General features: G+C 43.7%; 1 pseudogene; it reads left to right on the top strand.

Moving 5' to 3' along the window:
- The first annotated feature begins 135 nt into the window (after nt 1–135).
- Nucleotides 136–13,564, top strand: part of LOC122777029 — a 47,138-nt pseudogene continuing 33,709 nt past the window's right edge.

Raw genomic sequence — 13,564 nt, 5'->3', positions numbered from 1 at the left:
ACGGGTCAAAATTCACGAGGAGAAGACGAACATCTGACATGAAATTTGGTCTCCTCTGTCAGAACGACTGCAGGGACACCAGCCGAGTCCTGCAGGTGAGCCCATGGACCAGGAACAGGTCAACGTCTCGTCTTCCATGTTGACAAATGACAAATGATGTTCTGCAGGGAAGCGGTGGACGTGAAAGCGTTGGCGGAGCAGACGGTAATTCTGCTGCAGTGATTTGAATCCACTCTGACAATGTCCCTCATCACTGATCCAGAGGAACAAATGACATCTGGATCAGCTTCACCCCACACACCTGATTCTCAGAAACCAGGTTTCTGATCTTCTACATGGAGTCCAGAAACTGGATACAACAGAGTCACTGACAAACACGGTAAGAGACAGACTCTTCTGAGACAGGGAGGAGTTAAAGACCGTCTTTATGTCCTAGAACTGTGTTCTGATTCATGACCATCATGGGTCTGAACCACAGGAGGACCTCCTGATCGAACCAGGGAATGGTTGGCGACTTCATAAACCTGTCTGACTGGAGCCCACAGGGACGAGGTCCATCTTGATCCTCGAATCAGAACTCGAAAAAGAAGAAGTCCTCTCCCCCCCACTTACCTCTGGTGGGGGGGAGGGTGAAGGGTAGTTTAGGTTTTAGGTTGTAGTTTTTTTGTTTTTAGTTTGTAAACTAGACATTGAAAAGTTTTTCTCAGTGTTGGTTTGTACTAGTTTTAGATCTATTCGGTTCTGCTCATTTGAACGTTTCAGCACCACCACTCTGCTTGGTTACCAGGTGAACCCTCGACCCTGCACCAGCTGTTACTCAGGCAGCATTTCATCCAGTGCAGGAGATTAGCATTTATCCTCAGTGCTAGCTGTGTCTAAGTTAAATATTAAGTCTTTGTTTGCGAACTCTCTGGTCATGGATGCTAATCAAGGTCCAGGTAAGGGCAGCCCAGAAAGCCCTAACCGGGCCGTGGAGTACCTTCTTGAACTCAACAACATTATTGAGAGTCAGCAGAAACTTCTAGAAACCCAACGGCGGCGAATTGAGGAGCTGGAGGTCCAACTAGACCGCCTCAGCCAAGAGAACAAGGACCTACGTTTGGACCGGCAACCCGTCGTTCCTCCTCCAACTGCTGCTCCCGAGCCTCCGCTCCCTCCTCCTCCACCGCCGCCTCCGACAACTCAGACCACACCGGCGTCCATTTCTACCAAGAACCATCATCATCACCACCACCACAACAGCCAGCCCCAAACTTCTCCCCAGCCTCCGTCCTCCATTCCCCTCCACCACAGCCACCACCACCATCACCAGCATTATCAGCAGCAGCAGCAGCAGCACCACTCCCATTCCTCCTCCTCCCACCACTCCTACAACAGCACTAACAGCACCAGTGCGACCGCTATTCCGGTTCCAGCTCCAGCGTCAGCCCCAGCCTCCATCTCGATTCCGACCCAGATCCCAGTTCCTGTCTCCTCCCCATCCCCGGCTCCACCTCCACCTCCTCCAATCCCACCCAGGGATCAGCCGCGGGTCCACAGCCGGTTGTCCCGGGCCCCCTCCACCAGCACTGGCACCAACACCAACTTCGTGGAGAAAGAGAAAGAGAGGATTGAGCGCTTGCACAGATCCAACGCCTCCAACAACCACCACGCCCACACCCTCCACCTTCACAAACCGTAAGTTACACTTTAACGTTACTACAACAAGAAAAGGTCAAAGGTAACACAAAGGAATCGCAGTGAAGGTTTGAAATGATGCTTTCTGAAGAATCGCTGGTAAAAGTAGTTTGTAAATCCTGGTAGTGATTTGACAAAGGATGTCATAATGAATTCAGCATGACAGGCACCGAAACCAGAGGCCAGAGTCCACATTGATTTTGGACTTTTGAGTTTGTACAACACTAGCAGGATCGCTATGATGAGGATGGTAATAAATACTCAATCATTTGGTCGGTAGGATGTTGTCCACCACCAGAGGACAGACTCATGTTCATGTTCCTTTGTTTGGACTGATGTCTGTGGCTGCTGACTCTGGACTCTGATGCTAACAGCACTAACTAATTAGTAACTGGTACCAGGTCAGTGCTAGTTCTTGATGCCAGTACGTTCGATTGTAGGGATTCCACTGAAAAGTCGACGTGTGGTCTTCCACTGACTGACAGAGAATAGACAAGACTTCTGTTTTTGCTAGAGGATGCAACGCTTCACACACTCATCTGCTAACGCTCTATCCGCCACATGAGGGTCACAGTCTCAGCTGACATAGACACCCTGGACAGATCACCCGTCCATCACAGGGACACATAGAGACAAACAACCATCCACTCTCTCATCTACAGTGTCCAATTTACCTAATTGTCCCCAAATCTGCATGTTTTTGGACTGTGGGAGGAACCACCCCCCCACACACACACACGGGGAGATCATGCAAACATGTAGAAAGACCTTTGATCTGACCGGGCTCCAATTCAGCCGATACAACAATAAATCGTGCGGTTTATTTTCAGAATAAAAGCTACCATATGGATCTTTCACTAAACTTCATCAACGACACAAATCCAGCGCTCTCTCCTTGTTCTTTGGTCGGTCGGTGAAACAGCTGTTTCTTTGTGTTTACATATGTACATTCCGCCGCACAGTGGGCGGAGCTGTGAACTCATCCGATGGGTGTTTGGCAAGTATAAGCGCACGCAGCAACAACGCCTCAGTACGTATTCAGTGGAATCCTGAGGAGAGACATTTAGCTGTTGCTATGACGACATCCTTTCACTTCAGACCAGCTGCTTTGTCCAAACTCGTGTTGACCTTTGACTCTTTCTCTGTTATTGCTATTAGCAGCTCCTCTTACGCAGGTTGTGCTTGTGTGCTAAACTTTGACCTGAAAACTTTCTCTTTTTTTTGCTTGATTTTTCACTGACATAAAATTGCTGGGCTGTTTCTGCTCATGTGCAGCTGAGAAAAGAGCCGTCAGTGGTTTGATAAACGCTGATCCTTTCATCAGCTACACTTTGTAGCGCTAATTTACATAGTGCAGGACGGCGCGAGACCCTGGAGACGCGGACGGACTAAATGACTACAGCGTCTCTTAACACCCTTAATTGGTGGAGCCCAGACTGAAGCTCACTGTGTTATGTAACGGCTGCTTCTGTGAGGCGGCGGGGAATTGGCTGCTCTTTATGTGAAAGTTGTTTTGTTGTACCGGTTGCCGTGGTAACCACTCACCGGACACTTCCTTTTTGCTCAATTCTGTTGTAATTTTTGTTGCTCAGAAGACATATTTTAAGTTCTAGAATCTGGTTTGGTTGCCTGGCAACACAGTCTGAAGGAAGTGTGTGTGTGTGACAGCAGGCGGTTCATCTGTAAATGTTAACAGCAGCGTTGTTGCTGTTAACTTGTGGCAGTCACCGGCTGTTGCCATGCAACAGTGGAGAGGCTGTTTGAAGGACGACGCTGGTTGTCACTGGTTGTCGCCGGCTGTCGCTCAGACTCGTGCTCACAGCTCGTGGACCGCGGTCGTGAAGACCAGGGAATCTGCAGCGATGACTCATGAGTTCATCGTTTTCAGAGAATAAATCGCATGTTCACAGACGTGTGACTCAGACCGGAGGCATCAGAAATCCTCTCAATCCCATGAGTCATGTGACGTTCAGGTGCAGCTGATAAAGTGTGGTGGGGGCGGAGCTTGACTCTGAGCCGGTGAGTGATGTAACAGGCAGTGAAGATGAGGCTGATAAATAAAATCCATATCTCAAAATGTCATAAACAAAGTAAAATAGTTTTCACTGAAGTGTTGAACTATCCCTTTAACATTTTATTTCATCACATCTTCAGTGTGTATGTGTTAGTGTCTCCCCCTCCCTCTGTCAATCTGTCTGTTATATTTGGCAACATGTAAATGAGACATGGAGTTGGTGTGCGTGCGTGTGCGTGCATATGTGTGTGTCGTCATGGCAACAGGATGAGGTGCAGGAGGCAGAGGAGGTTTCATAACGAGACAAACACTGCAGCTCACTCACTCACTCACTCACTCACTCACTCACTGGTGACATCACTGTGACAGAGCAGGAAGTGAAGAACCTCACAACAGGAAGCTCCATGAGTGGCAGCCAATCCGATTTGAGCAAAGTCTAATCCAAAGAAAATAACTTTATTAACAAACAAACAACATGACATAGAAAAACGACAGAGCAAGTTCAAAGTCTGTGCTCCACTATAATTAAAACTGTAGTACGTAGTTTTGAACATGAACAAACATTAATGAAGTTTATCAGCTCCACACGTCTCTCTCTCTCTCTCATAACTAACACCTGATGTTTCCATATGAATGTGACATTAACATTGTTGTTTCTATACATGAGCCAACATTATTGCACGTCTTCTCCACCAGGGGGCAGTATAAGGATCAGATATATTTGTGTGTGTGTGTTTCCGTGTCATTAATAGAAAAGTGTGTGTGTTGCTCTGAGTCTCAGTCTGATGACATCGTTGGCAATCCATCCAGGATTGTTGCAGTGCATGCTGGGAAAAGAGAAAACTCCTCAGTCTCTGTGAAACTGTTGTGATGTCACATGATCAACAGATTCCGAGCCGTCCATTTAAGCACACACACATACACACACAAACCTCGTCACTGTGATCAGATCAGAATATGAATCATATTCACAGAAAGTGGGTCACTGCGGCAACACACCTGTGTGTGTGCGTGTGTGTGTGTTCATCTGAGGCCACTGTAAGTCAAACAGCTCAGTTCAGTCAGCGCCCCCTAGAGGCTGCACTCTTTATCATCAAATATGTTTGTACATTTACATCCTGAGACTTTGAACCAAATCACACTTTTACTCATCACTTTAATTCTGAGTGTCCTCTGAATGTATCTTGCCCCCTCAGTGTCCTCTGAATGTGTCTTCCCCCTGAGTGTCCTCTGAAGACAATAATTTAGACTTGGTTTTTTAAACAGCAAGTTTTCCTGTACCTTGTTAACCCGTTTCAGCGTGTGTCTTCTAACGTCACACGGAGCGTCGTCTATCTTCCGATGTCACATGGAGTGCCATGTATCTTCCAACGTCACACGGAGCACCGTGTATCTTCTAACGTCACACGGAGCACCGTGTATCTTCTAACGTCACACGGAGCGTCGTCTATCTTCCAACGTCACACGGAGCACCGTGTATCTTCTAACATCACACGGAGCACCGTGTATCTTCTAACGTCACACGGAGCATCGTGTACCACGGAGCGTCATGTATCTTCCGATGTCACACAGAGCGTCGTATACCTTGCGACGTCACACAGATCGCTGTGTATCTTCTGATGCCACACAGAGCACCGTCCTGGGGGAGCAAATGAACAGCAGGAGGTGTGGTTGCCCCCTTAAATCTGACAGGAAGATCACGCCTCCATAACAACAGCTGATAAAGCATGTCACCATCAAATGACAGTTCTGAGGATGGTGAGGATGGAGATACACACCGAAACTGGTTAATGCGGTAAAGGAAAACTTGCTGGTGTCTAAAGTTCAGTCAGTAGATGAACTTCACAACATACAATAGTTTAAAGTTTGTGTGGCGACTCCTCATAAATATTTAGGACAGACAGACACAGATTTCTGTCCATTTTGTTTATTTTTTTGTAGACTCCTTGTTTTTCCGGGGGTGTGGCCTATATCACTTGTAATTTATAATGTGAACAGTTTGAGTGTCGCAGGCTTGTTGAATGTGTGTTGGTGTGTATGTCTGTCTGTGTGTGTGTGTGTGAGTGTGTGTTGAAGGGGAAACTAGGCTGATATGAATAGAGAGGTGATGAATTACCTCTCACAGCTGAGCCACAGGATAACACCCTGAGGTTTGACCCTGTGTGTGTGTGTGTCGGTGTCATTTGTTGGTCTTAAAATATGAAGTTTATTTCAGCTTCAGTTCTAAAACTAAAACAAGGAAATGTGATCATGATGTAAAACTGAAATACTACTATTGTTTGTATTTTTTGGGTATATGTACACAATACATGTATGTGTGTGTATACATGTATATATATATATATATATATATATATATATATATGTATATATATATATATATATATATATATATATATATATATATATATATATATATATATATATATATATATATATAATGTATTGGAAACAGTAAATCACCTCTGAGCAGCAGCAGCAGCGGTGATGTTAGTGTTGGTGGAGGATCTATTTAAAACCGACACACGCCTGCGCGTGCATGCACATATGCAGTCCCTGTTACCGTGACAACATGTTTCTTCATTTGCAACTGTTGCCCTGAACAACACTGTTGGCATGGCCTCATTTTCTGGAGCTGCTACAACTGAAGAGCAGCAGCTCCACTCACTCACCACACTATACATATATGTTTATATGTATATATGTATATATGTATATATATATATATATATATATATACACACATATATGTATACATATATATGTTTATATGTATGTATATATGTATATATGTACATGCATACAAATTTACAAATATGCATATATATACACACACAAACAAATATGTATGCATACATATAGACTTAGATATATGCAAATAGCACATACATACATACATGTGAGATTTTATTGTTATTTGGGTCACAATAGTTTACTATCTTTAAAAAGTGGGTCTATATACAGGGCATTTGAGATAAACTGGTAGTGACTGAATGAATGAATGAAGGCTTTATTTTTAACATAATAAGCATACGTTTAGCTGCTAATCAATAAATATGTTAGCATCCATGGTATTTTTCCGACAGAACGTGATAAAAACGTCACTCACAGAACTGATGATGGGAGCAGATTAAACCTTAGTGTGCCTCCAGCTGGTGGCGCTATGAGTGGAATGTGCCGTGTTTGTGTGTCTTTGGGCTCAGACTTTTAAAAAGCCTCAAAAACCTGGACTCACTGGAAAGATTCAGTTCCCTCTTGTGGTACTTGAAAGAAAATCACCAGGACTGTATGTTGGTGAGAAGAGAGCAGTCACGTGACACATCAACACTTTTCTCCTCTCACTCACTCAAGGTTTTCAACACGACCGTTTCATGTGGCACAGAATGATCATTTAAAAATGTGAAACTTACGATTTTTAAATGGATGACGGTTTAAGTTAGTAAAGTGAGTCTGCAGGAAATAAATGTACGTCATTGTCATGTCCTCTGAGGACGTGTGTGTGTGTGTGTGTTTGTTTTAAAACATGATGCAGTTACTTTATTATGGTGCAGGTGTTAAACCAAAGTTCATTAAAATGCTGATTCAGGTGTTAAAGTGTTGTTAAAATGCAAACTCAGCAGCAGATGCAGAAACACTTTTGTGCTCTGGTTTGTGGTCGAGTCACATCCAGGCTGGTCCACATTAAAGTTCAGGGTTTTTTGGAGTGTGGTATTTGATGGTTTGAGGCACTGAGACTGAGAGGAAACCTGAGACAGATTTACCCTACTTTATCTTTATTTAGTCAATTTTGCATTTGAAATCCTTTGTTCAGATTTACCTCAATGACACAAAGTAACCACACGAGGCAGCAGTAGACCAGCAGCTCCTGTGTCCCCGCAAAAGTCACTGATATTCTCTATGGACTTTGGTGTGGTGGAAAAACAGATTTAAGCCACTTCACAAAAGACTGTGTAATAAAATCTACCTCAATTTAAGTCTACGATATCTACGTCACACGTGCACGTCTTTATCTCACTGTTAGACAGACTTTTCCAGCAGGAAACTGAAGTTTGTAAACCACTCACTCTCCCACACCAAAGTCCTCAAGCCGGAACGTCGCTGTACAGTGAAAATGTCGCAGGTTCAGACCAAGTGTCGGTCAAACTTCTAAACTCATGTTCGTTTATGTCACATTTCATTTCTGTTTAGCCAAGCGGCTAATCCACAACTAGCTCAGTTAGTGTGGTTCTTGTGTCCGTGTTTGAACCTGGAGTGACCTCTGACCTCTGTTTCTCTGTGCTTCATCCTCTCTCTCTCTCTCTCCTGACTCACGTTACACACTCTACATGTAGCGCTGTGATGCTAACTGCTCGTGCTAATGGCCCGGATTGACTGTGTGCTAACTCTCTGAGCTAATTCTGTAACTATGCTAACCTGTGTGTGTTCATGTTGTGAGCTGGTGGAGCTACAGTTAGCACTAACTGCTGTTACACTGTGTGTTAAAGTCATGCTAACATGGTAAGAAATGCTAACTTTAAGCTAACTGCTAATTCTGTTGAGTGGGTATGGGACGATAGAAACATTTAAAGTCACAGTGAGTTACTCAAAGTGTTTCAATACAAAACGAATCATTTGTTGTTTCTAAATAAAGCAACTATACTGAACGTAAAATTAACGTTTTTCACACTGAACTTGAACTAAAATGATTCCAAATCATCAGGTCCCTGAATGACTGGAAAGATGCCAGCGCCCCCTGGTGACACTCTAACATAAATCATTACAACATTTTCAAGTCTTATTGCGCTGCAACATTTTTCTCACATTTTTGTATCGTAATATTTTACAATGTTTTTGTGGTTTTACATAATTTTAGTAAAAAATTTTTTATCACATGATCCCGATAACATGACTTTCCTGCGGTGTGAAATAATCTCATATACCTTTATCGTCCCATCCCTACTCCCAAGTGTGTGCTGATGCTATGCTGCTCTTACTTATCGTGTGCTAAGCTAACGCTTACAAGGTACAAGTGTGCACATGCTAATACTGCTAAGCTAAGCTATTGCTGACAGTGTGCTGTGATGCTAGTTGTGCTAACGTTGTTTGTTTATGTGTGCGTGTTTGTTCCTGTTGTTGTTGTCTTTCTTTCTCTGTTTCTCTCTTGACTTTATTTTTCTCTCTTTTTTTCTCCCTCTCCCCACACTCTCCCTCTCTCTCCTTCTCTCTCTCTCTCTCTCTCTCACTCTCTCTCTCTCTGTCAGGTCTTATTCCTCCTCCTCCACCTGTTCTACCACCGCCACCTCTTGTCGTACCTCCAACAACCCTACTAGCATCACCACTCCTTCCTCCTCCACCTCCTCCTCCTCCTCCTCCTCTCTCTACTCCTCCAGCCTTCCTCCTAACAGCCACGCCACCTACCATCAGTACTGCTGTCCCGCGCGCCTCCGCCTGCCCAAGCCTCCCTGCGCTCTGCCCCCCGCCAAGCACCACGAGCAGGCAAGGTAAGGGCCAGAGTCCCCTCCCACAACCCCCACACCCTCACCCCTCAACCGCTACCTGTCCACTCTGCCTCCACCCACCACCACCACCACACTGCCTCCAGTGGCCACCCCCTTGTACCACACCCACCAACATCAGCAGCAGGGAGGTTGTGACCCCCAACAACGCACTGAGAGCGAATCTGACAAGAGAATAACAGTGACTCTTCTTATTGTCACAATAATTATACATTAATTCTAAAAATGAGAGTGTCTCGCGTGTGTGTAGTGTCATGAGGGTTGAGTAGCAGGTGGTTAATGTAAGGTCTTCATGAAGATATTTGACAGAATTTCAAAGTAAAAGTGTTGATTTTGATGGAATGATGTGCATTTCACAATAAAAGCATATTTATGATGCATAATAACAGAGAAATCAGTTGAAATGTAAGTAAATTAAGTAAATTATGACGTGGACGACTGTAATGAAAACAGCTTCATCTCAGGAAGAGGAGGTCAAGGGTCATGTTTTCATTATAACAGGATATCAAGAGGTGGACCACATATGGCCCGCGGACCGCCAGTTTGACACCGCTGAGGTCATTTGTGCACTTTTACTAAAAAACAAACAAATCAGCAACATTGTGAGGGCGGAGTCTGTTATTTGTGATGAGACAGTATGAAACGTGTGTCATCATTAATCTGAGCAGAGTAATCATCTAACATCTGTGGCAGTGTTACAGTGCCACATACGGGCCAGGCATATGTACTACAGCGTTTGGAGAAAAAGAACGTGGACAAGCTTGTGTTTCTCACGTTTATTTGTTAGTTTTTTGAGAACAGAACTGAACTCTAAGTGATTTTTGACCACAGTTCATATCCGTCTGTGCCTGTTTCAAAGTAAAAGCACTTCCTGTTTAGGTTATTTTAAATGTTACATTTTATCACTGATTTGCGCTTGATGCGTTTTGGAATCACATGACACCTCACCTGCTCTGCCCCCTCCAACACACACACACACACACATATGAACAGAGGAGACAGCAGGTGAAGCAGCCTCTCTCTCTTTCTTTCTCACCCCCCACCACCACCACCACCACCACCATATTCATATGTTGTGAAAAACACATTTTCATTTTGTTCATGAAATATTTTTCCTCTTGTTGATTAAACCTCAGTGAAATCAGTTAAACTAAAGAAAGAAAATTTAAATGGTTCAGAAAATAAATATGACCTTCATCAGGGTCGAGGCTTTTATTTTGACGTGATCAAATTAACTTTGAATGATGACTTTAGTGAAGAGCAAACACTTACTAACCACAACACACTGAGCCTCTGATCCGTCTCTGAGTCTCTGATCCGTCTCTGAGTCTCTGATCCATCTCTGAGTCTCTGATCCGTCATTTATCCGTCTCCACATCGTATTTCACTTAACGACATTACAGAAAGAAGCTCAGCGTGCTCCTGTTTCTGCGCTGTGTAGAAATGCTGCTGCTGCTGCTGCTGCTGCTGCTGCTGCTGCTGCTGCTGCTCTGTAACCGGTGTATTCAAGGGGTCAGAAAGTTGGCTATTGATGTTAGCGAGCTAGCATATTTATTTCTAACCAAACAAGAACAAAAACTAACTAAAGTCTCAGTTCTCGTCATCCTGGACGTCACAGCTGAGATTAATCAGCTGATTCTGTGGTTCATTAGCATAGGATTAGCGAGGTGTGCTAACTAGCATGACTCGTGGCTTTGCTCAGAACAGGCGATGATTAAACACAGCTACAGGGGCCACCATTTTGTTTTGTTCTGGTGTTTTTTTGTCATGTGGTGCGATGATTGTGTTCATGTCAAGACTCCACCCACACACACCCTCCTGATTGTCAGCTGTCAATCATCATTTAGAGAAATGATGGAGGGGCTATCCCTCAACCAGCCACCAGGGGGCGATTCAGGTGTTTTGGGCGTGTGTGTGTGTGTAAAAGATCGAGGTTTTTACTTTACTTATTTTATTCATAAAAACACTTTGAACATGAACACAACTTCAGTTCATCGCAGACGTTTACAACTTTGAATCATACAGTAACTTTATTGATGCTGTTTCTGTGACATTTTGACCTTTAACTGAAACATGCTAAAGTTGTGGTTAGCAAAGCTAGCTTCGTCCCTGTTTCCCTGGACGAGGACAAAAAGACATGAAGTTAGTTAGTTCACAAGTTACATAGTAGCATCTTCACCTTTTTTATAATATTTGCAGAAGAAAGTGGAGTGAATCAGTGGTTTTCAAAGACTGGGTCGGAACACACAGATGGGTCATGGGAATCTTATGTTTAGGTCCATTAACAAATTTGCTGAATTTCCCCAAACTTCAGATTTTTCTGTACGTACCTACATGTATATATGTATATATGTATATATGTACATTAAATAACATTCATAATGAGTTTTAATGAATTCATCAAAATCTCAATAAATAATTCACTCATTCACCAAACTGGTGAAATTAGTCGTACGAATTTGCTCTTGTATTGATTTACATTTTGCAATTCAGGTCACAATAGTTTGTCATAGTTTGTGGCGTCTGATTGGACAGCTGATATTTTGCCCCCTGGTGGTTTTAAAGTCATCTGTGTTTGGGTGCAGAGACTTTGGCGTTTGTGTGACAGCAGAACATTAATTACAATAATTATATTAATTCTAATAATAAGGTAGTTTTGTCTGTTGTCCACTCAGATCATAGTTTTCCTTGTTTTAACCACTTCATCATCTGTGGAAATATGAAGGAGACATTGAACGCGGTCGTCGTCGTCTTCTGTCCCACTTTTCAAACCATGAGATTCTGAGACATAAAAGTACTGAGTGGGATAATTGTTGGAACACAGCCACAATTTATTAAAAGAATAAAATTAAAAGGAAAAAAAAGCAGCCTCACTTTAATGCAGCGTCACAGTTTTGTGGTTTACTTCTTTTCTTTGTTTTATTTATTAATGTAGCTATAATATCTGTTTTATTCTCTTAATATTAGCAATCTGAAAACATACAAAATAAATGTCAATTTAAAGTTAACAGTTAATATTTTCTTCACCATCCCCCCCTCACCCATTCATCCATGAGCTCCTTAAGAAGCTGCTTCACCTCCAATCTCTGTTTCACTCAGATGTGGAAACACTGACATTTGGTGGCTAAAATGCAGAACTGCATTTATAAACTGAACAAACCCATTACCAGACTTCTTCTCTTCCTTTGTCCTCCTTCCTCTTCTTTGTTCCTCTGTCCTCCTTCCTCTTTGTTCCCCTGTCCTTCTTCTTTGTTCCTCTGTCCTTCTTCTGTGTTCCTCTGTCCTTCTTCTTTGGTCCTCTGTCCTCCTTTCTCTTCTTTGTTCCTCTGTCCATCTCTTCCTCTTTATTTGTCTCTTGTCTTTTTTTGTCTGTCTCTGTCCCTCAGAGAGGAGGAAGACGACGACATCGCCCATCAGTTCTGTTGCCCCGCCTCCGAGTGCAGTAGCCCCTCCTCTAGGTAACCAGTGGCGACCGCGAGACACTTTTCCGCCCCTGACTCTCCCCGGTAATTCAAAGGAGGGGCATCATCCACAGCTCCGCCTCCTTCCTCCCCATTTCCCTCCATGGCCGTCTCTGTCTTTCAAAGTCCAGGATTTCTTCTTGAGTGAGTTTTTCACAATAAAAGCCTGTTTTGTTGAGAAAGTAATGCTGACGGACTTGGAACGCGGAGAACTTTAAAATAAGAGCAACATTTTCTTTTCCTCTCAAAGCGTAAACCTTTATTTTGAAATGTCAGACAGCGACACCTGGTGGACAGCGAGTGAACGCCTCAACGACTCAGCTGTAGGTCGGCGATGAGTCGGCACTTTTTGGTGCGCAACCCTAGCACGCTTGTCTTTTTGACGTCAGCCCGAGAACAAACTCTGTGATCAGGAACTTTAGCCGTGTATCCTCCCTGTCCGAGCATGAAGCCACACCCCCTCTCCCGCTGTTTCCATGACAAAGTCACAAACAGAGCCTCAGGCGGCCGGAGCTCGTCTGCGCAGGTTTCCTCTCGGCCTCACATGAAACTCTTCAGGACGAAGGACAGAAGACTCCTCTGGTCTCGGTGGGACATTAGCTTGTGACCAGGCGTCACATGGACATTGTCCTCAACACGAATAACCAAACACTGCTGTCCTGTTTTTTCTAGAGATGTTCCGATACTATTTGTTTCAAATTCCAATATCCAAACTTTAATTTTATCGTCCGATAGCAAATGCTGATTTTAAAGGAACTAAACCCTTGTTCTGAAGCTGACTCCGCCCAATGCCTGATTTTACAAATCTACAAAAAGTGGGCATCAAGTTATCGCTGAGTGGGGGGTGAGTGAACACCGCAGGGGGCGTGACGAACGAGTGCAAATCATGGCAGCTTGCTGTGGTATTTCCAGCGGCA

The sequence above is a fragment of the Solea senegalensis genome, linkage group LG11 (assembly GCF_019176455.1).
Source record: "Solea senegalensis isolate Sse05_10M linkage group LG11, IFAPA_SoseM_1, whole genome shotgun sequence".
Lineage (NCBI taxonomy): Eukaryota > Metazoa > Chordata > Actinopteri > Pleuronectiformes > Soleidae > Solea > Solea senegalensis.
The sequence above is the reverse complement of the archived record's forward strand: the minus strand, read 5'-3'. Positions and strand labels throughout refer to the sequence as shown.